The 6,217-nt window shown below is 41.3% G+C and overlaps 1 pseudogene; it reads right to left on the reverse strand.

Annotated features, from left to right (window-relative positions):
• Positions 1 to 405: 405 nt before the first annotated feature.
• On the reverse strand, positions 406 to 794 carry LOC110316207 (annotated as a pseudogene).
• Positions 795 to 6,217: the final 5,423 nt, after the last annotated feature.

The following is a 6,217-nucleotide window of genomic DNA, read 5'->3' on the forward strand; positions in this document are numbered from 1 at the left end:
CAGATTTGTACACATACATACAAATGCACATACAAGAGACATGCTCAGATGTGCACACACAGACATGCACACAGATACAGACATGCAAACACACCATCACAGCAAATGCCCCCAATAGGCACTCACAGACATGCACACAAATACGCAAGACAAACATACATACACATGCACACATGTGCACACACATGGACGCACATGCACACACAGTGTTGAATTTTTAAAGTGATATATTTCTGTATATATGTATGAATGTATATATACATATATATATATATAGATATATATATATATATATATATATATATATATATATATATATGACCAAAGAAAAAATTTGAGATCAAGAAAGAAGACTAATATCTCTGTAATGTTTATTTTCATTTTTTCGCACTCCACAGAGGCTTCTTATTTATGCTTTACATTAAAAAAAAAAAAGAATTCCAGGGTGTTCCTTCCTGTATGTTTTCATCTTGCCTCGTCATGGCCCATGATGCCATCCAAGGTTGTCAGTACAATGAACCCAGACTGCTGTGATGGAAGCAGATTGTTCTGCCACTTCTCTAGGCCTCTGAGTTACACATCAAATCTAGGGCTTATAAGTCCATACTTGGTCAAGCTGCCTGTGAGGTTCCCATCGATCTCCCCAGCTCTGTGATCGTCAGTGATCTTGAATTCACCAGTGTAACGGTGCTTCATCCTCACAGTTAGTAACCGAATGATGGCTTTGGAGCACGACCTGGTGTTTGCCTCTCCGAGCTGTTGATGCTCTTGAGACCATCTGCTAGAACATTCATTCGCACCGTGGTGACTGGGGTTAAAAAGGTGGCACAGATGTTGGACAGATGAACACAGAGCTTCGCGAAGATTCACTCACCGCTGAGGGAAGATGGTGTTCAATTTTTTTTTTTTTTTTGACAATTCAAATTTTTTTGATAATTAAGTTTTAATTGAAAAGGAAACAAGAGAAATTCATGAGCAATTTTTTGAATTTGTTTTAATAATCCTTCCACTCATTTACATCTCAAATGTAAATGATCTTTGCTGATGCCCCATTTCCTGTTACCTCTCCACAACCCCCTCTTCCCATACACCCTCTCCCCACTCCCCTGTGCCTCCATGAGGGTGCTACCCTACCCATCAATCCACTCCCACCCCACCGCTCCAGTATCTCCCTACGCTGGGGCATCAAACCTCCATAGGACCTCCCCTCCCCTTCATGTCAGACAAGGCCATCCTGTGCTACCTATGTATCTGGAGTCATGGATCCCCTCCCTGTGCACTCCTCGGTTCGTGGCCCAGTCCCTGGGAGCACTGGGTGGTCCAGCCAGCTGACATTGTTCTTCCTTTGGGGTTTCAATCCACTCCGCTCCTCCATTCCTATCCCTGGACCCCCAACCTGGGTCCCCGAGCTCAGTCTGATGATTGGCTATAAGCATCCACATCTGCATTGATCAGGCGCTGGTAGAACCTCCCAGGGAGCAGCCATACCAGTTTCCTCTCCACACGCGCCTCTTGGCAGCAGCAACAGTGTCAGGGTTTGGTGTCTGCAGACAGGATGGATCACCAAGTGGTGCAGCCCACAAATGGCCCTTCCTTCAGTAGTCTCTGCTCAATTTTTGTCTCCATCTTTCCTTTGGACAGGAACATTTCTGAGTTAAAAACTTTGAGATAAGTGGGTGGCCCCATCTCTCGACTGGGGGTGGTGTTTATCTACTGGAGGTGGTCTCTACAAATTCTATCTGTGCATTTCAGATAAAGTCATCCCAGTTGGGTCCTGAGAACCCCTTGTTTCCCTGGCATCTGGGACCCTCTAGTGGTTACCCCCAGTTCCTCATCCCCCACTGCTACATATTTTGATTAGATTTCCTGGCCCTTTGTACCTCTATTTTGATCCCTCCAATACCTGATCTTGCTCCTTTTTTCCATCCCCTTCCTATCTTCTTCCCAGGTACCCCCTCCCTCCACCTCCCACTATCATCCTGTTCCCCTCTCTATGCAAGACTGAAGCGTCCACACCCTGGTCTTCCTTCCTTCTAAGCTCCATATAGTCTGTATCATGGGCATTGTGAGCTTTGGGGTTAATATCTACTTATCAGTGAGTACATACCATGTGTGCTCTTTTGTGTCTGGGTTATCTCATTCAGGATATTTTCTAGCTCCATCCATTAGACTGCAAATTTTATGAAGTTATTGTTTTTAATAGCTGAGTAGTATGTCATTGTGTAAATGTATCATATTTTCTGTATCCATTCTTCCATTGAGGGATATCTGGGTTGCTTCCAACTCTTGGCTATTATAAATAAGGCTGCTATATATAGTGGAGCATGTGTCCTTGTTATAAGTTGGAACATCTTTTGGGTATATGCTCAGTAGTGATATAGCTAGGTCTTCAGGTAGAACTATTTCAAATTTTCTCAGGAACCACCAGATTAACAAAGCGGTTTTACCAGATTGCAGTCTCACCAGCAGTGGAAGAATGTTCCTCTTTCTCCACATCTTCACCAGCATCTGTTGTCACCTGAGTTTTTTTATCTTAGCCATTCTGATTGGTTTGTATTGGAATCTCAAGGGTGTTTTGATTTGAATTTTCCTGATGACATTGAACATTTGTCTTTTTTTGTTTGTTTTTTGTTTTTTGTTTTTTGTTTTTTGTTTTTCGAGACATGGTTTCTCCATATAGCNCTGGCTGTCCTGGATCTCACTTTGTAGACCAGGCTGGCCTCGAACTCAGAAATCCGCCTGCCTCTGCCTCCCGAGTGCTGGGATTAAAGGCGTGTGCCACCATGCCTGGCTCTGAACAGTTCTTTAGGTGCTTTTCAGCCATTCGAGATTCCTCAGTTGAGAATTCTTTGTTTAGCAATTTAACTCACTTTAAAATAGGGTTATTTGGTTCTCTGGAGTCTTAACTTCTTGAGTTCTTTGTATATTTTGGATATTAGCCCTCTATCGGATGTAGGAGTGGTAAAGATCTTTTCCCAATTTGTAGGCTGCTGTTTTGTCCTATTGACAGTGTCCTTTGCCTTACAGAAGCTTTTCAATTTTAAGAGGTCCCATTTGTCAGTTGTTTATCTTAGAGCCTGAGCTATTGGTGTTCTGTTCAGGAAATTTTCCCCTATGCCAATGTATTCGAGGCTCTTCCCCCCCCCTTTTTTTTCTATTAGATTTAGCGTATCTGACTTTATGTGGAGTTCCTTGATCCACTTGGACTTGAACTTTGTACAAGAAGTTAAGAATGGATCAATTTGCATTCTTCTACATGCTGACTGCCATCTGTTGAAAACCAGCACCATTTGTTGAAAATGCTGTCTTCTTTCCACTGGATAGTTTTAGGTTGTTTGTCAAAGATCAAGTGACCATAGGTGTGTGGGTTCATTTCTGGGTCTTCAATTATGTTCCATTGATCTACCTGCCTATGTACCAAATGCCATACAGTTTTTTTTTTTTTAATCAGAATTGTTCTGTAGTAGAGCTTGAGGTCAGGGATAGTGAGTCCCCCTGAAGTTCTCTTATTGTTGAGAAAATTTTGTGCCATCCTGGGTTTTTTGTTTTTCCAGATGAATTTCAGAATAGTCTCCCAACCATAAAAGACCCAAGACAAGATGGTTTTAGTGCATAATTCTATCAGACCTTTTTATTATTATTATTATTATTATTATTATTATTATTATTATTATTTTCTTTATTTACATTTCAAATGCTATCCCGAAAGTTTCCCATACCCCTCCCCCCACCTCTGTTCCCCTACCCACCCACTCCCACTACTCGGCCCAGGCCTTGCCTTGTGCTAGGTCATATAGAGTTTGGAAGACCAAGGAGCCTCTATTCCCACTGATGGCCGATTAGGTCATCTTCTGCTACATATGCAGCTAGAAACACAAACCCCGGGGGTACTGGTTAGTTCCTGTTGTTGTTCCACCTACAGGGTTGCAGCCCCCTTCAGGTACTTGGGTACTTTCTCTAGTTCCTCCATTGGGGACCCTGTGTTCCATCCAGTAGCTGGCTGTGAGCATCCATTTCGGTGTTTACCAGGCACTGGCATAGCCTCACAAGAGGCCGCAATATCAGGGTCCCTTCAGCAGTATCTTGCTGGCATGAGCATTAGTATCTAGGTTTGGTGGCTGTCTATCAGACCTTTTAACAAAACCTAATACCAATACTTTTCAAACTATTTCATAAAATAGAAACAGAAGGAACACTACCCAATTCATCCTATGAAGCAACAGTTACGCTGATACCAAAACCATACAAATACTTGACAAAGAAAGAGAACTTCAGACCAATTTCCCTTATGAATATCAATGCAAAAATACTCAATAAAATTCTTGCAAAGTGAATCCAAGAACTCAATAAAATTCTTGCAAAGTGAATCCAAGAACACATCAAAATGATCATTCACCATGATCAAGTAGGCTTCATCTCAGGGATGCAGGGATGGTTCAATATACAGAAATCCATCAACGTAATCCACTATATAAACAAACTTAAAGAAAACACATGATTATCTCATTAGTTGCTGAAAAAAAAACTTGACAAAATATAACATCCCTTCATGTTAAAAGTCTTGGAAAGATCAAGAATTCAAGGCCCATACCTAAACATAAGCAATCTAAGCAAACCAGTAGCTAACAGCAAACTAAACAGAGAGAAACTTGAAGCAATCCCACTAAAATCAGGGACTAGATAAGGCTGCCCACTCTCTCCAAACCTACTCAGTAATACTACTGTTGTCCTAACCAGAGCAGTTAGACAGCAAAGGGAGGTCCAAGGGATACGAACTGGAAAGGGGGAGTCGATATCACTATTTGCAGATGATATGACAGTATACCTAAGTGAGCCCAAAAATTCCACCAATGAACTCCTAAACCTGATAAGCTATTTCAGTAAAGTGGCTAGATATAAAATTCACTCAAGTCAGTAGCCTACCTCTGCTCAAAGGATAAATGGGCTGAGAACGATATTAAAGAAACAACACTCTTCACAACAGTCCTACTATAAAGTATCTTGACTCTAACCTAGCAAGTGAAAGATCTGTCTGACAAGAACTTCAAGTCCCTGAAGAAAGAAATTGGAGAAGACCTGAGAAGATGGAAAGACCACCCATGCTCATGGATCAGCAGAATTAACACAATAAAAGTGGCCATCTTACAGAAAGCAATCTACAGATTCAATGCAATCCCCCATCAAAATCCAACTCAATTCTTCACAGAGATAGAAAGAACAATTCTCAAATTCATCTGGAATAACAAAAAACCCAGGATATTGAAAACTGTTCTCAAGAATAAAAGAACTTCTGGAGGAATCACCATCCCTGACCTCAAGCTGTACTACAGAGCAATAGTGAGAAAAAACTCATGAGCAATCTTAAGTCATGAGTAAACTCAAAAGAATCAATAACTCAGTGAAGGGAACATTTGCTAGAAAACATAATTTTAAAGGTAATTCACTCATAATTAATCACCCAGATATGATAACAGAGTTATGATTCAGTCTAAAATAGGTGAATTGATTCTCTATTTGATGATATTTATACCAAATGAAGAATAAAAAACTAGACAGTAAAGAGGTATCACAATTCTGATTTGAAAGAGTGGAAGATCTGGACAGAAACAACAAAACAAAACAAAACAAAAAAAATCAACAAACAAACAAACAGACAGAATCTCCGTTTCACTGCAGGTCATGAAAACAGAGAGGAAGAAAATAGCCCAGGGGTTCTGGGACACGGGAGATAGCAGTAATCTAGATGACAAAACTTACAAAGAGCGATCCGTCACTATGCTAAAGTGACCTGTGCTGTGATGGACATAGACACTTTTCAGGGTTTGTACTGTAGCTTAGAGGCAGAGCATATGCCTAGCATCTATGTGGACCATAGCAGTTTCACTCTCCAGTATGGCAATGAGCAAAATGAACACAGAAAATATTGCATCGGCAACACTACAATGGTCAGAGAAATGGTTCAGTGAGTGGTAAGGACCAGAGTTCAGGTCCCCATAGCTCACATAAAGTTGAATCTCTAATCCCAGCAATCCTATAGCAATAAAGGAGACAAAGACAGAAGAATCTCCAGAAGCTCCCGGGGCAGCTAGCTTCGCATATGGAACTGTGAATAACCGAAAAACTGTCTCAAACAAGGTGGAGAGGGAAGACATATACGTGTGGGTCTCCTCTGCCTCTACATGGGATCCATGGCACACCCGTACCCAGTCACACACAT

This window comes from Mus pahari, chromosome 2, assembly GCF_900095145.1.
Source record: "Mus pahari chromosome 2, PAHARI_EIJ_v1.1, whole genome shotgun sequence".
NCBI lineage: Eukaryota > Metazoa > Chordata > Mammalia > Rodentia > Muridae > Mus > Mus pahari.